Source organism: Tamandua tetradactyla, chromosome 9, assembly GCF_023851605.1.
Source record: "Tamandua tetradactyla isolate mTamTet1 chromosome 9, mTamTet1.pri, whole genome shotgun sequence".
Taxonomy (NCBI): domain Eukaryota; kingdom Metazoa; phylum Chordata; class Mammalia; order Pilosa; family Myrmecophagidae; genus Tamandua; species Tamandua tetradactyla.
Window position 1 is genome coordinate 56,599,875 of NC_135335.1, and position 14,507 is coordinate 56,614,381.

Here is a 14,507-nt window from a genome sequence, read left to right on the forward strand (position 1 = left end):
TCTAGACACAGCCCTTAGTGTCTTCACAAAAATTAACTCAAAATGGATAATATGCCTAAATGTAGAATTCAAAACTATAAATCTTCTAGAAGGTATTATATACCTTCTACGTATTATATATGGAGGAAAATATACAGATGACCCTGTGTTTGGTGATGGGTTTGTAGATACAAAACCAGAAGTATAATCTATGAAAAAAATGTTAGACTTCATTAACATTAACAACTTCTATTCTGCAAAAGATTCTGTTAAGAAAGTGAAAAGACAAAACACAGACTGGAAGAAAACATTTGCAAAACACATATCTGATAAAGTACTTGCAACTAGAGTATAAAAAGAAAAATTAAACAAACTCAACAATAAAGAAACAATCAACCTATTTAAATGGGTAAAATATCTGAACAAACACCTCACTGAATAAGGTATTCATGTGGCAATTAAGCACATGAAAAGATGCTCAACATCATCTTCACTAGGAAAATACAACTTAAAACAATGAGATACAACTGCGTACCTAATAAAAGCCTAAAATCCAAAAAATTGACTTGAACAAATGCTGATAAGGATGTGGCACAGAAGGAACTCTCACTTGCTGCTAGTGGGAATGCAAAATACTATGTCTACCCGGGAAGACAGTTTGACAGCTTTTAAAAGCTAAATATAGTCCTACCATATGGTCCAGCAATCATTCTCCTAGGTTTTAACCTGATTGATTAAAAAAGTTATGAGCACACAAAAAAAAACTTGAATATAAATATTTACAACATGGTTCCTGCCTATGCAAAAAAAAAAGAAAAAAGAGAAAGAAAACGTTAGGTTGTGTATTTAATAATAAAATAAACATTTTAAAAAATACTTATAACAGCTTTATTCATAATCACTGAGAACTAGAAGGAATCAAATGCCCTTCAATAGGTTAACATTAGAATAAACTGGTACATCTATATAATCAAATGTTATTCAGCAGTAAAATGAATGAATTATTAAGTCACGTAAACACATAAATAAATATTAAATGCATATTCATAAGTGAAAAAAGTCTGTCTTCAGAAGCTGCATACTGTATGATCCCAGATATATGATATTCTGGAAAAAGTAAAACTATAGAGATGTTACACAGATCAGTATTCATCAGGATTTGGAGGGAGGGGATTGAATGGGTGAAGAACAGGGTATTTTCAAGGTAGGGATACTATTCTGCGTGATGTTGTAATGAGGGCACATGTCACTGCATTTGTCAAAGTCCATATAATTTACAGGGCGAAGAATAACTCTTAAAGCATGGAAATTTAAAAATAAAATAATTCATAAGATTGGGGGAAATTCTAAATGGAATGAAGAATATGACAAGATAATCTAAATAGTATTCCAAATACATGAAACAACTGTACTTGGAAATTAGGGCTTTCTGTAAGACTAAAGAAAAAAGAGAGCATATATAGATCCTGTATTTACTTTATAACATTTTTTTTCCCACAGAGGTAGAAGTTAACAATTCTGAAACAACTATGCATGCGTACCAAAATTGAATACTTATGCAAATGAATGGCAGATGATGGGAGCCAGGTTTCTTACTGGGGAGAGGAGGCAGTTTCATAAGCAAGGGATCTAGTCTTAGAATGATCCATGTGGTAGTGGATTAAAGTTTTAGATATCAGGAGGAATTCTTGTTTAGCTTAATACAGAAATATAGGGGAATATTTATAGATGCTTGCATTTACAGGGTTAGAATACCCACATATATTTCCCTGCTCTTTTAGTTGAGGGCCTTGAGGCAATAATATCCCAGTAGCAACAAGCACATACACAGCTGCATCGTGGTTTTCAAAACTATCCCCCAATTAAAGCCATCAGGGCTCCTTGGAAAAATAGCCATTGCAGGACTGAGACAGTAAGCATACAAGATGACCCTGGAGCATCTCATGGTGCCAGAAAGTAAGGTAATGCTCAAAAACATCCACGATGATGAAGGTATGTCAAAGGACTAGAGGGCCAACTGAAAGTACTCACAATGGCAAAGTTTGGAACAATTTGAACAATAATTTGTACAGAGACAGAGCTCCTGTACAGAAGAACGGCAAATAATTAATGTGGATAATCCTTAGGTGTGGGTTGCATATAGTGGCATGGAAAGGGGGGAAAAGAGTAACAAGGAATACTGAAAAGATGACCTCAGCTGGGTGATCAATGTTGGCATCAACAGTGATAAATCAAGTTGAAAGCAAGTATACTTGACACAATGTTCTGAAAATGGCACTTAAGCTCTGCAGTCTTCTTCCACAAAGCCCTAACTCATAATACCATGCCAGCAATGAAAAAAAAACATCAGAACAAATCTTAATTGAAGGATTTCTTACAAAATACATGACCCAGTCCCTTAAAACTGTCAAGGTAATCAAAAACAAAGAAAGCAAGGTAATCAAAAATGAAAGAAATTGACAGCTAAATATAATGTAGGATCATGTATGGGAATTTTTAATCCAGATACACCCTTCCTTTGTCTATAAGTTCTTATGATTGTAAGGAATCTGGTCTTCATCAGATAACATTAAAGAAAAGAATGAGCAAGTGGTGGTAGTGATGCTGTACCTTAAGACATCATGAGGAACCAAAGAAACTTGGCCACACAGCTTGGCCTCATGGAAACCAAGACATGCCTGTATAAGCAACCTTTCTTAAACTCAAGGGCAGTCATATAGCTAGGGCTTGCTGCATTGAGGATCATGGTTCCAAAAACCAAACTCCACCTCCACCCCCATAAAACCTACTAGGATCTCCTGATTCCACTTAGAACACTATCCTATTTTCCTTACCATGACCTATGAAGCTCTACACAGCTGGCACCGTCTTACTGTTCAGTCTTCAACTCATTCCATGGACTCCTTTCTCCTTCAGCTCTAGCCACATTCAGAATTATGCTATTTAAAAGAAGTATTTTTTCAGTGGTTATGATACTGCCTATGTGAGTTCTGTAAAGAAAAAAAGCATCGCAATACTATGTAACAAAATGTTATGTTATTATAAATGTTAATTAAGTGAGCAAATTAAAGGATATAATTATAACAGGTCAGACAACCCCAAGCCTATGGATAATGATCTGAGTTTAAATTGTTTTTTAATGTCTGCTCTTTCCTTCTTTAACATGTTTCTCAGGTGATTTGTCTCTAAAGATGAACATCAAGTTCACTTAATTTTATGATGGTTATGTAATTTTAAAATCATTGCATTCATTTTTTTTTCAAACGGCTTTCAGTATTTTGAAGGAAGAACATTGCTGCCATCTTCAAGACCAATTTTGGTGAAGGTACTATATCACACATTACTCTAATCCGGGTAGCTGTTAAGGTTATGAATGAGAAAAGTCAGAGATGATTTATGCCTGAGTTGGCAATTCTAGAGTAATTGAATTTCTGACATAGCCAAAACAAACAAAGCAAAACACGACAGCCGGCAAGCTATTGCCACCAAATTTCACACACAGTTTGCCAGAAGACATGGCTAGTGAAGCCCACCTATAATGATTGCTTGAAAGCTTCATTCCCACTTCTCTGATGAATGCCTGCACCCATGACATTCAGGGTGATATGCATCATCAGGATTAAGTTTACAGCTTTAATCATATTAATAAGGCTAAGCTTTGTGTAAGGTGCTAGTCTTAGAAGGAGCAAGATTCCTTGCCCGCAAGAGCCTGTGATTCTAGACCAGTTATCCTCAAACGTAAACATGCATGAGAATCACCTAGAGGACTGGTCAAACCACAGAATTGTTGGGCCCATCTTGAAGTTCCAAAATCAGCAAGAGGTGGTGCAGCATTTGCCTTTCTAACAAGTTCCCACGGATGCTGAGTAACTATCTCCCAATTCACCCGACACCTTAAATTCTAGAATGTGTTCTCACCATTTATAGCCTGAAACATTATACAGCAGGGAAGGATAAACACATCAACCAGCAAGCCCCTTCCATGAGATGATTTTCTCCGATTAAAATCCTCCTGGCTTAGTGCTATCCAAGACATAAGATGCCATTTTTAGTGGTGGTGGGGGGTGTCCTCTGGGGCTGCAGGGACAGTTGCAAAATTTGGCAGTGAAGGACCGGTTAGGAGGGACTCTAAACCCACTCCACGTTGTTTCCCAGGTCCTGACTCAAACACCTTCCTCCAAATAAACCAGAGAACTGGGATGCTTACTCAGAGCAGAGGCCAGGCACACCTTTGAGGAAAAATAACAGGATGGCCTTGAAGTTGCTTTAAATTCCTAAAGGGGAGGCCTTTGACCCAGCTGCCCACCAGGAGGGCTGCATTTCCTGCTCTAATGGGAAAGCTTCCCTGAAGACAAACCCAGCCCCATACCAAGATGAGAGCATCTCCCCTTACAACCGCAGTAATCTCAAAGGGCAAATGGCCTCATTAACTTGGCTGTTTAAGAATAGTAAACTGCAGGGGCACTTCAGACAATGAGCAGATAATTAAGGAATTAAGTAACAATACTTACTAGCACCTGTACACTAAAAATGCCACAAGGGATATATAAGCAGCTTTGCAGGATACTCTTTACGGAAGGTAAGGAGTACTAATGAAGTCCACCTTTTCAAGGAACAAATTTAGTTCTCTAACAAATATATGAAAGAGAAAGATGTAAAATCAAAGCAAATAAATTGTCATCTGGCAAGAGTCAAATACTAACACTGAATTTGTAATAATTATGAAATGTAATCATTTAGGCTTCTCCCAGGGTAACCACATATTCAACTCTCCAAGGAAGCCCTTGGGATGTAAGCTAGGATATGACTTGTGCAGACAAATCCTGTGAAAAGAAATATAATTCATTCATTTACGAATTACAATAAACCTCAAGCAAAGGAATTCACAACTAGCAGCTGAGGCCTTGTTACAGGTTTTCTGGGAGGTATAAAATGAAAGTTACCATCACCTTTTAAAATTATTTACTTCCTCCGTCATTTGGGGATTGGGTTGTTGAATCACATCCCCCATAAATACATATTCGAGTTCTAAGCCCTGGTCCCTCAGGGTGCACTCATTTGCAAATAGGCTTTTTAAAGATACTAGTAGCATGAGAACAGATTGAATCAGGGTGGGGCATAATACAATATGGTTGAAGCTCTCATAAGCTGAAGAAATAAGGGTGAAGCAGAAACCAGAGGAGGAGACAGAAAGAGATAGAACAGAGATGTATCCACAAGCCAAGGACAGCTGGCAAGCCACAACTGGAATGCCATAGACTTTGGAGAAAGTTTGGCCAATACCTTGATTTTGGACTTCAAGCATCCAAAACTGAGACAATAAATTCTTGTTGTTTAAGTCAACCAGTCTGTGGTATTTTGTTATAGCAGCCAAGGCAGATGAAGACACTGCCCTGAGGAAGTAGTACCATATTTTCAAATAACAATAAAGGTTATTGGCAGAGACTTTTTTCTTCTGAAAAATCAATAAAATGGTAATGGGAAAGTTAAACTGAGCCTTGAATTAATAGCACCTCAATTTCATTTTCTACAGTTGGCACTGTCTGTTGTAACAGAAAGGCTAAGAGACATTGGACTTCAGAGGATGTGGGTGACCATGTTTTCACAGGCAGCCCTTGGCCAAGGATCTGAATGTGGAGAAGGAAGAAAAGGAAGAGCTCTGCTGGCCTCTTGGTGAATCCCCACGTGTGCGGGGGGCTGCCATGCCCATCTTGGCCCCCAGCGGTAGTGGGCTTCCCCAACATGTCCCTTCTCCTGCATCTGAGTGTGTCCAAAGGTGAGGTACATGTCCCCTAATGAGGCCCCTCTGAGAAGAACCAGGCACTCTTGTGGGCTGAGAGCTGAATGGGATCCATCATGAGTGGGATCATCCTCTAAGAAGGAAAAGGCCACTCAGCATGGAGGACAATCCTGGGGGCCAGGCAGCACAGCAAGACCCACACAACACAAATGAGGGGTCCCAGTAAGAACTCATCTAAATCAAATGAACTTTGACTCCTTTCTTCATTTGTGGCAGCTTAACTCTCCACTTCCACCGAGATAAGACTGATAATGAATCCTAATGCAGAGGACAGTGGCCTGAGGTCAATCTATGGATCCCAGAGGCATCCTGCCCATCTCCTTTCATGTCTTGGCTTAAGGTTGATGAAAAAGCAGCATTCTTGTGCTCTCTCCCTCCTTCTCCCTCTCTCTCCATGTCCTTCTCTCTTTTCCTTGTCTCCGCATCTCTACCTTAACCTCCTTGTCTGTCTCTCTCTCCTTCTCTCTCTCCCTCTCCCTGTTTCTCCCCTTCTCTCTCTCTTTCCCTTTTTCCAGAGAACTGGTTTACAAGCACATCCCTGATTGCATGTTTTTATCCACCTTGGGAAACTGGCAGACCACAGGAAAAGGAAAAAAGGTTTTGTCAAGGTCACAGAATGGACAGTCACAGAGCAGATACCAAGTGGGAAGTGGGAGCAGATGTGAGGCAGCAGATGGAGGAGCCTATCAGGGCAAAGGGATGAGTCAGATTGAAGCAGCGAGGGAAGGGAAGGGCTGTGGGGCAATAACAGCTTGTGTGAATGGAGTGCATGGGGGATTGGGGTAAGGAAGAATGAGCCAGCGAGGACAGAAGATCAATCAGACTTAAAAGTCTTTTATGATAGAGATTCTAGTCAAAAGGACTCTTCCTGATAGAGATAATAGGCACTTATTGAGCACTCATTATGTCCCAGGAACTCTACAACATGTTGGGAATAGAAATACGGGGAAGAAAATCTGTGATTCATGGACTCAACCCTCAAGTGGGGAAAATAGTTAATAAACTAACCACAAATAGTTAAAAATCACAAAGGTGCACTATGACCTCATGAAATATCCATTAACTTCCTTCCTACAACCACCCTACTTTTTCCTCCATAGCACAGTGAGGCTGGACATATGGCCACATAGTGGAGATCCAAGAAGGAAGTCAGAACAAACTTGGTGTGCAGCCTCTGAGTCATTCTCTGACCAAATGTCCTGGAAAGTTATTTAGTTCTCTCAGCATCCAGTTCTGCTTCACAAAAGTGGATCTAACAATGTCTCTATTTTGCAGAGCTGTTGTGAAAATAAAAGGAAATGAATAGGAACTGCCCAGAATGGGGTCTGAAATATGTTAGGAGGTCAATAATTTACAGCTGCTCCTACCAGCCTAGAGTAATTGTCCACCATGACATTAGCGGCTGTTGCGATTTTGTCTTTTCTGGCAAGTCATAGACAAATGAAAATAGGATCACATACAAGGAATGTTTCAGTTTGCTAAAGCTGCTGGAATGCAACATACCAGAAACGGGTTGGTTTTTGCAATGGGGGTTATTAGCTTACAACTTTATAGTTCTAAGTCCATGAGAACATCCCAATTAAAGGATCAACAGGATGCTATCTTCCCCAAAGACCAGTTATTGGCGGGCTTGGGATCCTTTTGTCAGATAGCAAGGCACATGGTGATGCCTGCTGGTCCTTCTCTCCCGAAAAGCTTCTGATTTCAGTGGCTTTCTCTTAGCTTCTCTTTGACTTTTATGTGGCTTCTCTTAATTTCATCTCTTAGCTTCTGTATATATTTTATCCTCTTAATAAAGGACTCCCGTAAGCAGACTAAGGCCCACCTTGGACGAAGTGGGTCACATCTCAGTCTAAATAACCTGATCAAAAGATCCCACCCATACCTACAATGTTGAAGTGGTTGTGTAGGATGCCAGCGGAGTTGCTAAACTTATAAAAAATCTGTTACAATTACATAGGGAAAGTTAATAGCCCCCTTAAACCGTGGAACAAGAGGAACCAAGAGACCAGCGTTCAAAAGTAATGAGATGTACATAAATTACACAAAATCAGAGCCTAAACTTAAATCAACATCCCGCACTTGTGGTTAACTACATCCTGCTTCTCTGGTCAACCAAAGATGCTGGATTCAACCAGTTGTAAGCACAGATAAAGAAGCCCCCAAAATGTGACTCCTGTCTTATTAGCATAGTAAAAGATACACCCAGAGGTGGAGACTTTCTGCCATTTTTGAACATGCAATGCATGAAATAGTGTGTAGTCAACATAGAACTATTTAGCCCTAGGGACATGCTCATTAATTAGTAGTCAACAGATAATTATAGCACAAATGGTGCTAGCTTTATATAAAACACCGAACCCCAAGCTAGTAGACTATATAAGCCAAGGATAGGGTAGCTTTGGGATTCTGACTTCTGGATGAGGGTAGGACCCTTGCCTCTGCAGATGCAAATAAACTCTTTGAATTGCCTACTTACCTGTGGTTCTTCTAACTTAGAGCAGTCACTTTCCATTTCCTTAAGAGGTTGGTGGTTTCCTAACCTAACAACAGAAATGGATCAAAAGAACATGACCTTTTCTGGGGCCCACACAGCCTCCAGAATCCCACAGGGAATAATTGTCAAAATACTTTAAACCATCATTGAGGTGTGGTCCAGATAAAAGGACTTGAGCTATAATTAAAGCATTATTACAGAAAAAAATTCTTGAATATTAGAATTATTTATTTTCTCTGTTAATATTAACAAAATGAACAGGCATTTATTAGTCTCATATGAATTTGGAAGTGACTTTTCTGGGAACCAAACCCAATAGGTCTTTAAAAACTTTTCCATAATTACGGCATAAGCTTAAAATTCTATATCTTAGTTTTCTAACTCTGCTGTAACAAATTGCTACAAATCGGGTGCCTTAAAACAACAAAAACTCATCCCCTAGTTCTGGAGGCCAGAATTCCAAGATCCAGGGATCGGCAGTCTGGCTCCCCCGTGGGTCTGCAGGAGAACTCTTTTCTTTGACAGATGAAGGGATTCAGCCTCTCCTCTCCTGTCCTGTGGGTGTCTGTCTCTTCACAGGGCATTCTCCCCTTGTCTGTCCATCCCCTCTCCCTTCTTATATGTGCACCTGTTATAGTAGATTAAGGTCCACCTACTCTCCTGTGACCTCATTTTAATTTGCTTTATTCCATATGGAAGGACCAGATTTCCAAGCAAAGTCACATGCTGACCTTCTGGGAATTAAGACTTGAACATATCCTCTGGAGACACAAAATTCAACCCAGAGCACCTTATTCCTCAGCCCCCTGGGGTAAGGTCAGCAGACAGGCAGGAAGCACGTGTTCCCAGGGGCAGCCGGGGGCAGCTCACCCATATGAATGGGGGTTTTACTAAAACTGTCCCTGAGCTCCCTGTTGGAGAAAATTGTGCATAGGGAAACCTGGCTTTATACTTCTTCTTATGAATTTGTGAAAGAAGTGAAGGATAATATAAGATGCACAAATAAAAAATTGATGGGAAAAATCCAGGAGTTGGGCCTCACATTATGGAACCTAGGAAGAATGAAGAGTTAGAACATAGGAGATTTTTATCTTCTTTCACTGATGTGTGCTTTTCTGTTCCTATGCAAGCCTTCCTTCTTTTTTTTTTAACATGGGTAGGAACCGGGAATCGAACCTGGGTCCTCAGGCATGGCTGGCGAGCATTCTTACCTGCTGAGCCACTGTGGCCCACCCAAAGATCAGTATGTTTTTTTTTTTTTTAAACATGGGCAGGCACCGGGAATCGAACCCAGGTCCTCTGGCATGGCAGGCGAGCATTCTTGCCTGCTGAGCCAACGTGGCCCCAAGCCTTCCTTCTTAACCCTCCTTTTTAACGCTTCTAAACACTTAACAGATATCTATACTACTTAAAAAAAAAAAGATCCATTGCATTTGGCTAGAACTTAAATGTTTCTATAAACCTCAGACCTCTGATGACTACTGTAGATATTTGGAAATGCAGGTGAGACTTTCCGTACACCCCCACATACCCTTGGAGGGGATTTTGCAGAGTCCCTAAAAAGCAGTTTCGTGTGTCTACATATATATATCTTTGTCTCAAAAGTTGTCCCATATTGTATATGTCGTATTTTAGTTTTAGTAAACATTGCACCAATATTATATCACATATATCAATGTTTTCTGAATACCAAAAAAGCAAAACACACACACACACCAAGTTCTTTTGTAATTTATTTGTCATCACCTTTCTGAAGACACTCAAAACTACATGATTTAACCTGGAATGGGTCCTGAGCAGATCACTGCCCACACCCGGTGGGCTCTGAAATCATAGACGTTTCCGGAGCCTGTGACCCAGCGAAACCCCAGAGCGCTGCGTCCCCGCAGGGCAGCTCAGCTGCCTCTCACTGCGCATCCCCAAGACATTCTCCAAGTTGCTGAACCGACCGAATGAGCGTCTGCGCGGCTTCTTGGTGAGCTCCGCGGTGGGAGAAGGAGCTGCCCTCCCAGCAGCCCATGCAGGGCCCTGCCCCTGGGCTCCAACACAGATTCCCACCCGACCAGGGTCTGAATTCCCAGGGGACAGAACCCTGGAGCCGGCTTGCAGAGGCCTGCCTCGCTCCCCTTCTAAATCCCTGCCCTGGTCGGGGTGCAGTCGAGGCCCCGTGTGCCCTGCTGACACCCCGCGTCTGCCCGACCGCACCCACCTTTCTTCCCTCAGCGCCTCCTGGCCCAGCGCTGCCTCCTTCCGGATCCTTCCCCTCTGCTCCCGCTTCTGGCCTCCGGGCAGCCTGATCAGGGGGCAGGAATCAGTGGCTGAGAGAGGCCGCTGCTCAGTCCCCAGGGAAGTTGTCCGCATTCGCGGTGGGCCGCAGCTCCACGGAGGCAGGGAGGCGCCCAGGAGGAAACGCCACAGAAGTCTTGTTCTAGCTGGCTGGAGCTGCTTTAAGGAACTTGCGAGCAGTTCTGTGACTTCGCTCTAACCGAAGCCGCCGGCCTGTTCTGCCTCACGTGTCCGCAGGCCCAGCTTTCTTCGCAACCTGCTGCAGTCTGGTGCGAAGCTGGCAGTCCTCGGCCACGGGTGGCATTCTGGCTCTGCGCTTCTGGTTTCCGCTGACTTTCGACTTGTTTATTTTTCCTTGGCTTCCCCCGACCACTTCTGAATTTGCTGTTTTTAAGACCTCCAGCGGAATGGAATAAGACCCATCCTGATTCAGTTTGGCCACACCGAAGCTAGTAATAACATCTTCAAACAATCCTATTTACAAATGATTTCACACCCACAGGAACGTGAATGGATATGAAGAACGGGTGTTTTGTGGGATACACGGTTCAATCCTCAGCACCCTGTACCCCTTCTCCCTTGGTGAGTAACTCCATTGCCAGCAGTCCCCACTGCGGCAGTGGTTTTGTATTGCACTCCCCTTTGTCTATACCACCATAGCCCGCCATGTGAGTGTACTTCAGAGATCCCTACTGAATCTGACCCATAGGTTGTCATACTTTGCCTCGTTGTCCAAGATGGTAGGTATAGCTCCAACCTTTACATCTGCGTTCCAGGCTGAGGAATGGAGAAAGGGGCAGAGAAGGGGTAAAGGACCCAGGCCAGCTATCATGTAAGGTAGCATCTTAATAAACTGGCACCCCAAACTTCCACTTCTATCCCAATGTTCGGAATCCAATTGCATGATCATCCCTTATCAGACATGGAGGCTAGTAATTCTAGACTTTACCCTAGGGATTTCTGTTACTATGAAAGAAGTGAACTGTCTCAGCCACATCCATGAATCTTCAACCGTAGGGAACTTCTCCAAACATTCCACACCCATTGTGGGCCACACCTTTGCCAACACCATCCTCAGAAAGAGCTAATTCATCCTTCAGGATGACCCAGCTCCTGCTTCCCTCATTTAGTGCAGGCAGATCTTGGAGATATTGCAAGTGCAGTTCCAGATAAGTAAGCAAATATTGCAATAAAGCGAGTCACCCAAATTTGTTGGTTTCCCAGTGCATGTAAGAGTTATGTTTACATTATACTGTAGTCTATTAAGGGTGTAGTAGCATTATGCCTAAAAAATCAATATATATACCTTAATTAAAATGTGATGCAAAGAAACAAAATAATGCCAATAGATTTCTTCAATACAAGGTCACCACAAACTTTCAATTTGTAAAGAAAATAAATCTGTGAAATGCAATAACGTGAAGCACAATAAAATGAGATATGCGGTGCACGGATGGTTCAGTGGTAGAATGCTCGCCTTTCACACAGGAAAGCCGGGAACATGCACCGCCAACCCCCACCCCACTCCCCAAAATGAAGTGTGCCTGTATTTGCTGTGTACCAGGCATTGTTCTAAAAACTTCACCTGCACCAGTTCACATCTAGCAGCTACTTTATGGGATAATGACTGACCTTAGTCCCATGCAGCAAATTGTGAGATGGAGGTGCAGAGATTAAACAGTTTCACAGCGTCGAAGACCCAATCCCTCAACAGCCACACCCTGCAGCTTCTCTCTCAGGCATGCCCACCTGAACGTCCTTCTGTGCTCGTCTCTTGCTTCTGTAACAGCATCTGCCTTCTGTGCTCCACTTCAGCTGTGAGCCACCAACCCGCACTCTCATGGGGGGCAGGGGCTGGTCCTTTATGCTCTTGTATTGCTAGTGCCCAACCCAGGGTTGAAACGCTCAGATCCCATGGAAAGGATTTCCTGAGGAGACTATCGACAAGCTGTCTCATCCACAGAGAATGAGCAAAAGGTGGAGGAGCCATGCCATGGAATGGACTGCCAGTTGTGTCCAACAGCGTCTTGTTACTGTGTGTGAGGTCTGAGATACCAGGTGTTGGTGACACAGAAATGAGTAAGATGCATTGTTCTCTCTAATGGCCTCATAGCCAAGACAGGAGAGATGAATGGATCCAGCACAAAATGACAGGCCATGCCAACAGCCGTGTTCATGCAGAGGAGAAAGCAGGGGAGCAAGGAGTTGTCTCTAACAGACGGCATCGAAGTGGGGTCTTTGATGAGATATCCATCAGGCTTTGACTGCAATCCACAAAACCTCACTGTGGCCAAAAACCAAACCAAAACAAAAAGGAAAGTTGCAAGAGGGGTGTGAACCTGGCAGAGGCTGGCTGTGGCACAGCCATGTGGCAGAAAAGGAGGGTCTCTGGGTCTGGGCTGAGTGGTCAGCAGGGAATGTGGAATGGACAGTTTCTTACCAGGGCTCGGGTACTGGGAGCACATCGACTCAGCTGGCGACCAGGGTCTGTGCCCGAAATCTGTCTGCTCATGGAGAGGGCGTGTTGGCCTGGACTGGGTCCTTTGCCCACCCTTAGCGGAGAAGATTTCTCATCTTGATGGGTCATCACCAGAATGGCCACAGCTGGAGCCGTGTAGTTCTTTAAAGAAAAATTGGGGTGCCGGTTCCTGAAGAATCAATGATGTTTGTTAACCAGGAGAAATTGTCCATTGTTTACTAGTGATGGGAAGGATTTTTGCAGATAAGTGGGAAATTGGTATCTTGGCAGTGGTTTGAGCAAAGAGAGATGGAAATTGCAGGCGGTAGAAAGGGAAAGCAGAGTGACCAGCTTGGTTGGAACAGGATGAAGATGTAATTGGGCCACAATCTGAAAAACAATCTGAATGCCACAAAAATAAGCTTTGATGCTATCTTGCATACAATAGGAAGCCACTAAGGGCATGCTGTGGGCAGTGGTTTAAGGCCATTTTGAAAAGTTTTGCAGGTGGATAAGGAGGAAGGAGAAGGCAGAGACAACACTTAGGAAGCTACTGCAGTGTCCAAAGGAGATGTAATAAGGACATAAGTAGAGTAGCAGAATTATGAGTGATGATGCTGAAAATACAGTTCTTTGCTAAAAGTTTAAACTTTTTCTTTGCCAAAAGAAGCCACTCCTCTGTTGCTCACATCCAGGGCTGCCCCATCCAGGGGCTGTGCAAGACACTCTGTAATCAAAGGCTCCCTGAAGCTGGCAACACAGCAAACCTGCCTAGAGCTTCTGAAATATGCAGGTGATAAATATCCAAGTGTTTCTCAAAGACATCTCTGTAAATAGGATAAATCAAATGCTCCAGCAAAACCAGGAATGAAAACTAAAAATGTTGGAAACAAGCAAGGAAGGATCAGTGAACAAGATGCAAATAATAAAAATGATATTATGCACTGAGGATGATGAATAAGGAGCCACTGACAGGTGGAGGGTGGATTGGTAGAGGGAGAGTAGGAGGAAATCACTTATGCATGTTTAATTTAGTACTTAAGGAAATCCAATGACCATTTTCCCTCAAGTACAAAGGTATACCTCGCTATTCTCAAGAGATTATTTCCTTTGAAAGTCCCAGAGATGTTTCAGTTTCTGTAGGAACAGCTCCCACCAGTCCTTCCTTATCCTTTTCTGCCCTTGCTTCCAAACACAGAGCAAGAACAGGAGCTCACCTTCCCAGCATCCCTGCATCTGGGAAGAGCCCTCTCGCCCCCTTATGTGGAAAATGAGGGGTGCCTCCTAGGGGCCTTTGGGAAACATATATCCTCCCAGTAGAGGAGGAGGAGGGCTCTCACTGCCCTGGAAACCCCAGTCCTGCCTTTGGATGTGGCTATGTGAGCACATGACATAGGAATACAGGAATGGTGGGAGCCATTGGCACCTATGAGAGATGTTGACACACAGAGATCTGGCTGGTTGTGACATCGCAGGGCTGCTGAGCC